At 42.0% G+C, this 13742-nt stretch overlaps 1 protein-coding gene across 5 annotated transcripts in view; it reads right to left on the bottom strand.

The window, feature by feature from the left end:
- tnika (TRAF2 and NCK interacting kinase a) overlaps nucleotides 1–13742 on the bottom strand; it is a 69421-nt gene that overhangs the window by 36821 nt on the left and 18858 nt on the right. The gene's annotated exons all lie outside the window — the stretch shown is intronic.

The following is a 13742-nucleotide window of genomic DNA, read 5'->3' as shown; positions in this document are numbered from 1 at the left end:
CTGAGCAGAACAGCGTAGCAGCACAAACAAATACACACACACATAGTGAAGGGTACTACACACACATACGCAAAACAAGGGCAGGACTGTTTCCTTGGTGGAAGTGTTGCAGTATAAACCAGATGGCATTAAGGGTTTTGGCTCGAGATCGCCTCCTGAGGGCTTTAATCGAAAGGCCATTCTGATAATGAGCGCTTCAGCCAAAACAAAGGCTTTATGCTTCAATAACAACAAAAGTATATTATGGGAACAAGTTTGAGGCTTCATTGCTTTGTTATTCACTTGCAGGAGTGATTTCCCAGCAGCAGGACAGTCTCTCTGCACCCTAACACTGATCATTAGTCATTGTCACTATCTATTTTTATGTCGTTTTAACGGATCAATTGTACTGTACCCAGAGGCTCCTGAAAACTCACTTGACTCCATTAATAGCTGAGTTGGAGGTTATTCAATACACAGTTATTAACTGCAATATTATGTAGGCAGCTCAGAACGTTCTTGTTCCTCCGCACTGCAGTTTTACAAAGTAGAAACAGGTTATTACAAGGATATGATCTCACAAAAAGGCATGTTTTTGCTCATTGGGCCCCTTAAACATGTGCTACACTGGGGTTCAAACTCTAAATGAAAGACGGGACAGACAATTATTATAGGTATTTCTCAAACGTCCTAAAAACAAACGGCTTCACTTGCATACTATGCTTACAAAGTCTCTCCAATTTGTTTACATTTCAAGAAGCTATTACAGTATGTTCTCAGAGCAACCATTGTACATTCGGTGATTTCCCACATGATGTCTGACAATATGTTAACATCAGCTGAGGTCCCAGAACGAAGGCTATTTAAAGCCATGAATTACATTTCTCATTAAACAGCTCTTTTGAATTAAAAAGGGAACTTTTAAACTTGCTGATTTATTGCTGAACGAATGAAAGTTAGGGATTTAATAATGATACTTCATTGTGTCACAGTCCAGCACTGCATAATGCAAACTAAGCACCAGTGGATATTTGAACACTGTGATCAGTCTTTCATTTCTCACACACACACGCACACGCACACACGCACACACAAACAGAATCCAGCCTCTGTGAGAGTAAAAGAGTTGGAAAGATTGAACAGGGATTTCTCATTAGGATCAGACTGCCCCAATTCCTCGAGGCACAAGGACTGGCTTTGTTGGAGTCCAACAAAGGAATTACAGCCACTTACAAATCAGAAACTCACACACACGCTTGCACACATACACCGACACAGAAAACACAGAAAGATTTCTCTTTTTCTCCGCTTCTCGCACAGGCAGAAGCATGCACACACCCACACATGTGCACACAGAGACGTGAAGAGGGAGATACAAAGGCTGTAAGAGAGCAGGACAGAGCGAATGTGTCCAAGAGATATTGGACATGGACATCATCAGAGCTGGATCAAGATCCATTACTCTCAGAGCCTCTTCCCTCCCTCCCTCCCTCCTTCTATCTCTCCTTCCTTCCTTCCTAGAGCAGTAATGTCATCCAGCCTTATTAAATGACCAAGTGTGAAAGGAGCAACAGAAAGGAATTAGCGCTGTCTGTTCTTCTTCATCTCTCGCTCCGTCTCGGTCCTCCCCCTCTTCATGGATTTGCACATTCAAAGAGGGGATGGCGTGGGGTCTTTGGTTACATGAACACAAAATTAAATATCATCACCAAAGCAGTTAACAGGATATTGTGTGGAACAATTATATCAAAGCAAGGGGGAAAGGCAAATGATTATTATTGAAACCATGAGTCAAGTGAATAGTCTCATCAACAGTCATTTATCAAACTAATATGCCAAGATATTTGCTGATTCTAGCTTCTCTAATGCGAGGATTATCGCTCCTTTTTCTGTTATATACAGCAGCAGAATTGATTTGGGTTTTGGACTGATGGTTGCACAAAACAAGTCCAATGATTGACACAATAATTCACGCATTAAAGTAACAATTTGACATAGTTTGTTAGATGAACAATATCATTCTCATATCTGTTTGTTAAGTACAGATGGAGCCAGGAGGCGTTAAACCTGATGGAAACAGCTGCTGTAGCCTGGCCTATAATCTTCAAGAACATGCCTACACCAGTAAAGCTCACTAACAACAACAACAACAACAGTTTATCCGTCTAAGCAGCTATTTTGTGCATTCTTTGGTTGTTAAGAACCTTATTTCGTTTTTTTGTTGGCTATTGCTCATCCACAAATAGTGGCATGTAACGGCAGGTTAAACAACAAATGATTATTTTCACATGTACGTTCTGGAAACCACATTTTTATAATTTGGACAAGGGACAATTATAAATAAATAAATATGCAGATTATTTTCTACCATTTATAAAATGTCCCCAACATTTTTAAAAACATGTCCATCAAGTTAATGAAAAGGGCAAATAGATGTCTTTAAATTAACTAATAAATCATTAAATCTCCATGTTTGAGAGGTTTAAATGTTCTACCATTTTTGCATAAAGAATTATTTTGAAGAAGAATCCATTCTCAATAGTCTCTAGTCTTGAGTCTTTTGAAAGCACTAGCTAACTTAGCTATATCTCCTTCCTCCAGTTATTATGCTTCGCCAACCAAAAATGAAAATAGATGTTTGCTGAAGCCCTGTAAATAACAAATAATGGAATATAAATATGTGTTGTTATCCTCTTTCTCTCCTTCTTGTCCTCTAAGGATGCCCACTCTCTCCCTGCTCCGGCCCGTTTAGAGGGGGCAGCTTTGAGACTCTGTTCATCCCTTGCTCCACTTGTTTGTCGTCTGCTTTGCCTCTCTGACCTAGATCTGCATATTCTCCCTCACTCTCTCTCTCTGCCTCTCTCCCTTATCCCTCCTATTCTCTCTCTCATTATCTAACCCTCTTAACTTCTCACAATCTCCTCTTTATGCCTCTCATTATTTCTGCCCTCCTCCCTCTAGATGCCAACGAAACAGCGTCAGTTTGGAGCTCAACGGGCAACTATGACACAAACTGAGGGCTCCCTGCAACACTTTCACTTTGCTAATGCATCAAGTGCTTTCTGCAAACCGCAATGCACTGACTCCCCAAAGCAAAACAAACACACATGCCGAATTCTTGCACGCACAAATGCTTTTATCTATACTTCCATCTGTCATCATAGTGAGCAAGTGGAGCATTAACTTCAATCATCACAGAGATATTTCAAATGATGTCTTCTAATGCGTAAAAATCACAATTTTCCCCTTTTAATCCTGTACAAATATTTGCACTAAATATATAGCAAAACATCTGTCACTCTCTCTCTCTCTCTCTCTCTCTCACTCACACACACACACACACACACACACACACAGAGAGTTGTGACGCTGCCAGGCCAGGTGTGTTTGAGCGATAACAGACCAAATTGACTATGTTTGTTCCGCTTGGGTGGCCCTGCTGAGATGGAGACAGCAGACTGATACAGAACTGATCTCCAATCAGCCTTCAGGCGGATGCATCGAGGTGGAGTCGTTACTTCGGCGTCCTCCCCTGCAGGTGAGTGTTTCAAAACAACCGTATGGAAATGGAGTATAGGTCTTTTTCTGACGGTTCCACCAAACTAAATATGAAAATGCTCACAAACCAGAGCATTACCCATGAGTTTAATCTGCTGCACATATACCGTATATTGATCAGGGTTAATTATTTTACACAATAACACTCAAAAGGTTATAGGCGACAGGATCATCTCCCTCCATTAATTGTGGGATGTTTTCAAAATCCACTGACTGTTTACTCTGTCCCAACATTATTTGATGATTGGTCTTACGCAAGTGCAATTTCATACAATTAATAAGATAACCTTCTATAAAACATCTTAAAAAGTTACATTTTCAAAGACCGGGTTATATATTTTTCATATTCAACAAATTGTGTTTCTTCAATCAAGACCTTCTTTTGCTAGTAAACGTAGCTACATTTCCAAGCTGTCATCTAAAGAGTTTTCCAGCTGTGATTCAGATCACCACTCATCATGTTGTCTATAAGAGCTCTTAATGAAATCTTGAGATGAGAAACAGAGGCCAACATCACGGTGCTATCTCATCTCTCATGGCATCAGTCCCCCCTCCATGAGCACCATGTGGGAGGCGTCAGGCTGACACAAAGTACAACCATCCAGTAATTATCATCAACACATAATTATGATTAATTACAGCTGCCGAGCGACAGTGAACGCCTGTACATAGGTAGGGAGTAAGTGTGTGTTAGGAGGGGAAAAGGGGAGACGTGTGTGTAATGATTCTTTCTTTTAACGATTTCTCTGTTGCTCGGAGCTGAAAGGTGACACGGTGACACACACACACACACACACACACACACAGGCACACACACAGACACACACAGGCACCACAGGCCACTGATGTAAGCGACTCTTCATCATTCTCAGCTTGCAGCCTCAGTTAGGCGAGACCAACCTGCCCGCCTTAATACAACCTGCTGCTAGATATCATGACACCAAAGCTTCTGTGTGTGTGTGTGTGTGTGTGTGAGTGTAGTTTGTTTGTGTGTGTGTGTGTGTGTGTGTGCGCACGTCCATGCCCTTGCCAAGTCAATTACACAGATCCCACCGCCCCCCCCGCCCCCTCGGATACATTTACTATGCAGGACACTTCCTGTCGTAGCCTAGCAACAGTCTGGGCTGGCCAGAGTACAGTGGGCACGACACTTGAACACATAAATTACACACACACACACACACACACACACACACATTCAAAGACAGGGAATAAGAGATCCTGATGTGGGAGAGTTGTTACGTAGAAGAAGAGAATGGGTGAGGAAAGGAGGAAGGAGAGGAGGGAGAAGTGATTGAGAAATGAGGGAGGGGATGAGCTGGATTTCACCGTGCATCTGTCCTCTGTGTGTGCTCGCTGTGTGGCCAAGCTACAAGGTCAGAGGAAACCATCCAATTTGACTCTCAAACGGCAGCGTGAGGGAACTTTGTGATTTAAAAATAGATCCCTCTTTGGTTGTAACCCCATTCTTTACACGAGGCAGGATTCAAACACCTCCATCGTTGGTTCTGCATGTTTTAGCCCATTAACTACAAATCTCATTACTTAAGACAGTTTTAAAGCCCGCCATATTAAGATTGATTTCCAACTTTGTAGAGAGCCATTGGTTTTTATTCATTCCACTTAGATGAAAAAGCAGATAGCAGAAACTTAAAACTTAATTAGGACGTTCATTATCAAAGACTGCTCAAGATTTATATGCAACTTTTTTTGTGTTTATCTCGTCGTGATGAAGCAGTTGCACGCTTTTGAAAGAACTGCAGGGATTCCCACACTTCCATGATATGTATATTCACACAACAAATCCTATAGCTTTACATGACTGTGGCTATTGCTTAGACCGTCATCTACTCAATAAATTAACGAGTTGAAATGGAAACCTGATCCGCGGCCCTGCATGTGTCTATCTGCAGCTGTGCTATCCATAACAAGTCATAATTATTCTCGACTCAGCTCACTCAATGCAAGGTTTTTCAGCAGCCATTTTAAAGAAAATAAGATTTTTCAACACGTCAGGTCACTATGAATGTTTTTGATACACCCCCACAAAACTAGTGACAGATTGGCAGACTCTGTTGCCAACTCTTTGTTAATAGGAAATGGGTCACACCATAATCCTAATCTGTGACGTCATGCTAATCTATGCACACACACACACACACGGAAATAATTGACTGAATGGCATCTAAGCATGCTCTCCTGGCACAGGGCCTGTCGGCATGGTAACAGTATCATTGGGGAAAAGTGGGCTGTGGGATGTGCCCGTGGGCTTTCAATTCATACACTTCTTTCAGTCTACCTCTCTCTGACAGGCAGGACCTAGAGGGAGATTGCCCACTGCTCACACACACACACACACACACACACACAACTGTGGTTTGGTTGTGTTAGGGTTGAAGGATTTCAGACAACCGGTATTACAGTCTATGCCAGGGGTGTCAAACTCAAGGCCCGGGGGCCAAATCTGGCCCGTGACTTCATTTTATGTGGCCCCACAAGAGCTTGCAAAGAATATAATATGTTTATTATACGGTTACATGCCGATTTACAGAAGCACGTTGCCCATAAACTACATGTCCCACAATGCATCTCAAATGTGACTTTTTTCTCAGAATTTGCCTTTTTCTCGGAATCTGACTTTTCTTTCAAAATGTCACTTTTTTTTTTTTTTTTTTAAATGTCACTTATTTTTGGGGATTTTGGCTTTTAAAAAAAAAAATCATTTTGTGACATTCTCACTGAAGAGACTTGCAATTATTGGCCCTAGACTTCTGCTTTCAGACGTAGTTAATTATGAAGTTATTACCCTATCCGATAATCATTCAATGCAGAGGCAATAATGTAATATAATACATTATTTTATATATATTAAATATTTATATATGTATTTTTATATAGTCTTATATATAAAACTGGCCCTTTGAGTGCAACCATGATGCTAATGTGGCCCGAGATGAAATTGAGTTTGACACCCCTGGTCTATGCCCTCCTATCAACATCCACTGGTTCTATGGTCTGTAGGCTTGAATTCCCAGCATGCTCAGCAGGTGTCAGAGCCGCGGTTCAGAATTAAAGCTACTTTCGGCAAACAAACGACACAAACACAGTTCTGCTCGAAGAAGCCAAAATAAATAAGGGTGCAATACAACCTGACACACCTCATTGCAGTTCAAACACCTGCAATCATTCCGCATTTCCACACACACAATTACGAGCTCACACACACAATCGTGCACGCTGTTGTGGAAGTCAGTGAAGCAGTAAATAAAAGTGACAAAAGGCCTCCATTCCAATCTACTCCTGCACTGCCCAGGAAATATAGAAGCGCCCCGAGGCTGCTCTCACACTCACACATGAGAAAGCAAGGGAGGCGGAGTGAGACAGAAAAGAGATTTAAAAAAGGGGGAGAAGATATAACGAGCCAGTAAAGATGAAGGAAACATGCAGAGGGAAAGAGTTTGTGGGAGAAGGAGGTAGTAAAGAAGAGGGAGAGGACGAGGTGATGAGAGAAAGTAAAAAGAAAGAAGAGTGGGATAGTCCATAGGGCTTTTATTGACGGGTGAGGGGAGGGGGTTGCAGGAAGGAGAAGCTGCATTTTGCGACAGTAAGCCTTTGAGTGTTGATTCCACTCCGAGTGAACCGGTGTTATCTGCTAAAGCCGGTTGAAACAATAATCTATCGGTGTTCATTAACCTGCCAGCTCACAAGTACAACAAGCTATAATTAACAAGCAAGAAATGTAGGAGAAACACAGAAATCTGGGTTCAGGGAAAAGGATTTGGCGCAGTGATAAATAATCACAAATGCAGGCACACAAACTGTTTCAAAAAAGTAGAACAGAAGTCGGCAAACGGGCAACGACACCCACGTTTGATCACAAGCAACAAAAGCACATCTGTCACTGCCTATGGTGGTGGTGTGACGGGGCTGGAAACCGAAAAAAGGCAGGGCGTAAAACACCAAGCTGGATAAGTCCATCATCGCGCGATGTAAATGTAAATATATATAAATGTTATATATGTAACAAGGCGCTTTGTGTGTAGGCATGTGTGTAAGGTCAGGAAACAGAGAAAGCTTGTCCTCATCCTTATACAGCCTTTGATGTGATGGAAATAAATCAACACTAACAGGATAACTACTCGCCGGATGGACGTGCGTGTGCGCGTGCGTGTGCGTGTGTGTGTGTGTCCAATGCTTATTTATGGAAGGCATTTGAGGCTGACCCAGATTGAGTGAAACACAAACATAAACAGATGAACTGTAGGACTAACAATGTTTTTCAGCGTGATGCCGTTAGAATCTAAACAGATGCGTGACCCAGTAAAACTGTAAAACTCGATCCAGTCTCAACAGAGAGGCCACAAAGCAACATGTAACCTCATAAGTGATTCACTAGCTCATTTACACAGGTTAACTCTCTAATGCTCTTACTGAGTAATTCACTCTGTTAGCCACTGACCCGCCCAATCACCCACTTATCTCAGAAATCAAACTGTCTGCACAACTCAGAATCACCACAGACAGGCAGAAAAAAAACGAAACCCTGCGACAACATCGGCAGAGGAAGCTGATACACAAGTGGAAAAAGACAGAGTGGGTGAGTGGGGGAACACAACAAGGGAGGGAGGGAGGGTTGCGTCGAGGAGGCAAAGCAGCAGGTTCAGCACATCGGCATCACGCTCCGGCGGCTCTGGAGGTCAAACGAACAGCCGAGCTGATTTACTGCTTAGAGTGGAGGTGAGGGAGAAACAGATGAGCGAGGCCGAGGACAAGATAAACAGAAAACATGAATAAAAGAAGCCGCTCAGATGAACAAGGGCAAGGAAGGAAAACGAAAATAAGGAGACACTATAGCGAATCAGAGCTTGTCGTTATTGATTTAAGAATTAATGGGCAGTGATTCACATTATGGGGAAATAAACCTTGGCTCAATAGCTCTCAACAGTGCACGCTATCAATTAAAGAGAAGGGGATCTGACTGTCTGAAGTAGAAAGAAAACAGACAAACAGAGAGTGAGAGATTGCAATTGACATCAAGCATGGCTAATTGACCCTGGTATAGGTGGAAGGAGTGCATTGTGGGTAAGTGGGGCATGTGGCCTTGGGGGAAGACAGAGCGATAATGTAGGCTAATGAACACACTGCCAGGTGTGAGTCAGCGTGAGTGTGTGAGTGTGTGTCGCTGCATCTGGCTGGAACGAGCACATCTGCTGTTCCCACGGTAACAAGCAACGTTTGCCTCGGACGCGGTTCACTCATAATGAGGACAGAGGAGATTGAAGTGTGTGTGTTTAAGTCAGGGTGTGAGGACAAACAAAAACAATACAGCAATAAAGAGGGGCAGTGACACGGTGTCAAACTGTAAACAACTGCTACAATGCACTGTATAGGCCAGGCAACATGCACTTATTGTACACACAATTAAACACAAACCATATGGAGCCCTATAGCCTGCAGACACTCCCAGGAGAGACCTTCTGAGATCCCATTAGCACCTATGTTACCGTATAGAACTACATTCTTTATTCCTTTACATTACGCTAACTGCAATTTACTGATGCAGCAAGCATTACTGGCCTCTGGTCTCCCCCGGCGGCTGAACGAGTAATGTACTCCCCTCGTGCAGAACGTACCACTGAGGTGTTGATGCCAACGGTAAGACACAAATGAGTGCATTCTTGGGAATGTTTACTGTATAAATATTTATATATATATATATATATATATAAAGTAGCTGTGAATATATCTGGGCTCAGTTAAGCAGAATTGAACTGATGAGGTTTACAACCCATTATGGTCCTCTTTCAGATTATTATTCATACAAGAAGTGGAAGACAATACACTTTGAGATTATTGTGAGTTTTTATGTCTCCAATCATTTTAAAGGAAAATAATAAATACAAAAAAGACAATGTAATGGTTGGTAGCCTGTAACACCGGAACTAAGGTACACATTTAGCTCTTTCTAGCGTCATTATTCTGTCAGGGAGTTTTTAGCTCGGTTTGTCTGTCAGCAGGATTATGAAAAAACGACTGACCTGATTTTTCATGAAACTTGGTGGAATTATGTAGCATGGGCCAAGGAAGAACCAATTACATTTTGGACCATATCTGAATTACAGCAGACACACCAATTATGTTTCAGTTACTTGAAACATTGCGAGATAGGGCATTGGTGCGGCATTAATGGGATGTTGTAATAATTGGGAAGACGATTTCCCAACTGGATAAATACTCTCCATTAAATCTGAACAACAACCCATAAACCGATATGAACATATTGTTAATTAAAGGTGGGGTAGGTAAGTTTGAGAAACCGGCTCGAGATACACTTTTTGTTATATTCCATGGAATACTCTTAACATCCCGATAGCAATGAATATCTTAAGTGCTTTGACAAAAAAATCCATAAAAAAATGTCATCTGTGGAAGCCGTAGTACTGTAAAAAGCACGACCAATCATTTTAGCCGGCCCGGCTAAAATAACTGGATGGCATACCTGCCTGTCAGCCTTCCATCTGTGCACAAACTTATCTCGTGCCCTCATTGGTCATGTGCGCGCTCGTGTGTGTTGGAGGAGGGGCTCTGTAAGGAAGTGGCAGATTTTTTCCGGTTGTGTATTTTCAAATTCCAGCGCACTCGAGCTGGTTTCTCCGAAATTACCTACCCCACCTTTAATTAATGAATACAACAAATCTTCTTTGTGGCATCCATGTTGTTTCCAAATAACAACTTAAAGCTCATGAAGTCAAAGAAACAACTTCCCAACTGGAGAATGGGACCATCGGAGAAGCATGTGAATGCATTATAGGCTTTGGGGAAGGTCTGAGCTCTTTGAGTGCCATTGTAGCTACATTATCACACCATTAGAGAGGCGTTGGGAAGAAAGCGGTATGTTGTGTTAGAAAAATATCATTCAGTATTTTCCCAACAGTTGCAATACATCTTAACAGCACCCCTAACTACATCTTTCAAAATGATACAGTGGAACGATACAGTATAACAAAACATTATACAATATATTGCAGTACTGTTGTATCAACAGCATTAGATTGTGGAAAAGGGTAGTGTATAACTAATACATTTTATTACTAACTGTGTAAGCAAAGCTGGGCAAGTTCAGGTTAGCAGTGAACTGTTTTACTGGGCAACTCTGTGATGGAAGGGTTAACCATTTTAAAGAGTAAGGAGAAGAGTAAATAACACAAGAAATAACACTACACAATGTTATGCCAAATCTTTGTCAAGCTACCATTTTAGTATGATCAGATCACTGAGTACTTTCAAAGAGATACACTCTACACTCTGGCTTGTTTGATCTTCTGTCGTGCTGAGAAACACTCGCTGGAGGAGTTAAGAACATCAAACAAATAAATAAATGTCGTCACTATTTATTCTATCCTTGTTTCGAAGTCTTTTATGCCAGGCTTTAACACTTCATGCCGCTGCTCTGAGGTCTGTGTGTGTGTGTGTGTGTGTGTGTGTGTGTGTGTGTGTGTGTGTGTGTGTGTGTGTGTGTGTGTGTGTGTGTGTGTGTGTGTGTGTGTGTGTGTGTGTGTGTGTGTGTGTGTGTGTGTGTGTGTGTGTGTGTGTGTCTGTGTGTGTGTGTGTCTGTGTGTCTGTGTGAAAAAATCTCCCACAGTCCTTTGCAGTGTGACTTCCAGCAGATAAGGCAGATAAAAAAACAACTTTGAAGTTATATTCGGTTCTTAAAGAGGGCAGAGGAGGGAGGAGGCGAGGTGAGCCGGGGCGCAACAAAAATAAAATAAAATGGAGGTTCAAGCGATAAGGTGACCGAGGAAGAGAAAAAGAGAAAGATATAGGGGGTAAACAATATAAAACATTTATTTGAACCATATTCCTGATCTTATCTTTCCCTTTTTTTATTGTGTTTACATCCTGATCCCGTGGATTTCCACGGTAACAAGATTATCATGACATCGAAAGTCGCAAACTGCATGTTTTTCATATTGTGGTTTATCATATGACTTTCTCAGGAGCTCGAGTCATGCACTCCCGAGAAAAAACAAACATACACAGAGACGTGAGAGCATGTCACCACATACATGCTCCTTCAAACGCTTGTTCACACTGGTTACACACACTGCGCTACAGTAAATGGAAGGCACACAGCTGCTCTTTGTACAGAGAGGCTGTCACAGTGGGTGAGCTTATAAAAGCCCATACGGCCCAGGTCCCCAACTGTCGCTTTGTGTGTGTGTCTCAGAGCGGCTGGTGAATATTTAAAGAGAGCGAGTAGCACTTTGCCTGGCCACGAAGAGAGGCAGAGTGGATGTGTTCTGTCATCAGAAAGAAGAAGATTGGTTCCCTCTTTTTTTCTTCCTCTGTCTCCCTGCATGGCGACAACAGACTCACGGCAATACAAGGATGTGAACAGCACAGGCACATTCACACACACACACAGTAACCCACACAATAACAGGAAATGTTTTGCCGCTGAAAGACCCGTGGAGACAGTCGATGAGGCCGAGTGTGTCATCGTTCACGTGCCTGTGCATGTGTGAGTGTTTGTGTTCCTATGAGTGAGATATGATTAGTTGCCCTCTCAATTTGTCCTTGGATCCATCACGGAGAAAAAATGACTTTCCCCTCGGGAATGAAGAGGAGCTGCGATTAATCAATTAGCCAATCAATAAGTCTGTCAGTCAATAAGTTGTCCTGTCAGTCATTAGTGAGTGTTTCTCGCCATTGGCTAGCGTGGGGAGGATGTTTTTCCCGCCCCTGCGAGGCGAAGAGCTTCCTCAATTCAGAGAACTGAAATTCCCAAAAGCCACATCAAATATTCACAAGCATAAGAAAGAAGCGGGAGACAGTACAGAACTGAAGCAGGATAAAATAAAATGTAAAAAAAAAAAGAGCGCATGTAGGGGAAGGAGGGAGGCCTGGAGATTTGAGAGTGGAGGAGAGAGACGTGGCAGAGTAAAGGGAGGAAATCCCGATGAGGGAGTGAGATGATGAGAGAGAGAGTGACAAGTGTAGGAGAAGAGAATGAAGCTAATGCAGAGAGGGGATGACGAATAGGGAGCGGAGTGGAGAGAGAATGTGTTTAATTATTCAGCATTACCCGTGTTCTCTATTTATGGCCCTTTTAGAGCAGCCAGTAGAAGCTATATATACGTATACTGTAGGCAAAGGCTGATCCCTTAAGCACAGCACACCAGGGAAGTTTCAGCACAAAAAAACAAGAGAAAAAGAGAAGAAAAACGTAATTACATATTGATAACAAGAAGAGCGAGGGGCGATGAAGTGATGGGGATGATTAATCAGAGGAGAAAAAACAAGCCATGGAGATGTAAGATGAGAAAGGAGACAGAGGGAGAAGTCGAGCTAAAATTATCTTTTTCGCTGCAGCTACTCATCTATCACTGTTCTTGGACAAACTCTTTTTTTGCTGACGGAGAAATTGCAACAAATAAAAACAACCTGGGACAACTTTTCAAAACATTTTTTAATTGAGATGAGATGTTGGATGCACGTGAGGGAAAAGAAGAGGGATGGAGAGAGAGGACGGAGCAGATCTGTATCATTTAACTAGATGGGGTAATGGAATTGTTGATAAACCTGTTATCGCTTATTCCCAGACACACAGAACTGCAGCACTGTGGCACACACTGGCCCTTTAACAACAACATAAAACACAGTACTACTGGCCATTACTATCCCCAACACACAAAAGGACGCATGCATGGGTACACTTAAACCTACATATCTCTGGCTTCATTACCCACAGTACACTGAGTAAAAGCTACTGCAGCAGAATGCAGTGGACTGGTCTTACAGTCATGTTTTTGCTGGAGGAAAAACACCAAAGTATCTAATTTGAGGATGTTAATCTAAAAGATGTCAGCTGGAGGTTCTTCGCTTTTACCTGATGCATTTTTCACTTCATCCAACAGACTTATTACATTTTTAATAAGCCAGAGTGAAGCCTAAATGTGTCCAGCCAAATCAATTAATAATTTAGTTTCAGTGAATTAAAAAACAGTAACGTTGAAGTTGGGACTTTAACTAATAACATTGATTTAAAAAAAAGAAGAAGCTTAGTTGGAACAAATAAGTAGAAGCTTGAATAGAGGACTTTTGTATATTCATAATTTTTCTAAACTGCTGCAGCAGACACTGGTGTTCAATAAATGACCGAGGCAAAACGTGTCTACATGCAGTGTTTGATCACAGACACATTA

Source organism: Trematomus bernacchii, unplaced genomic scaffold (assembly GCF_902827165.1).
Source record: "Trematomus bernacchii unplaced genomic scaffold, fTreBer1.1, whole genome shotgun sequence".
Lineage (NCBI taxonomy): Eukaryota > Metazoa > Chordata > Actinopteri > Perciformes > Nototheniidae > Trematomus > Trematomus bernacchii.
The sequence above is the reverse complement of the archived record's forward strand: the minus strand, read 5'-3'. Positions and strand labels throughout refer to the sequence as shown.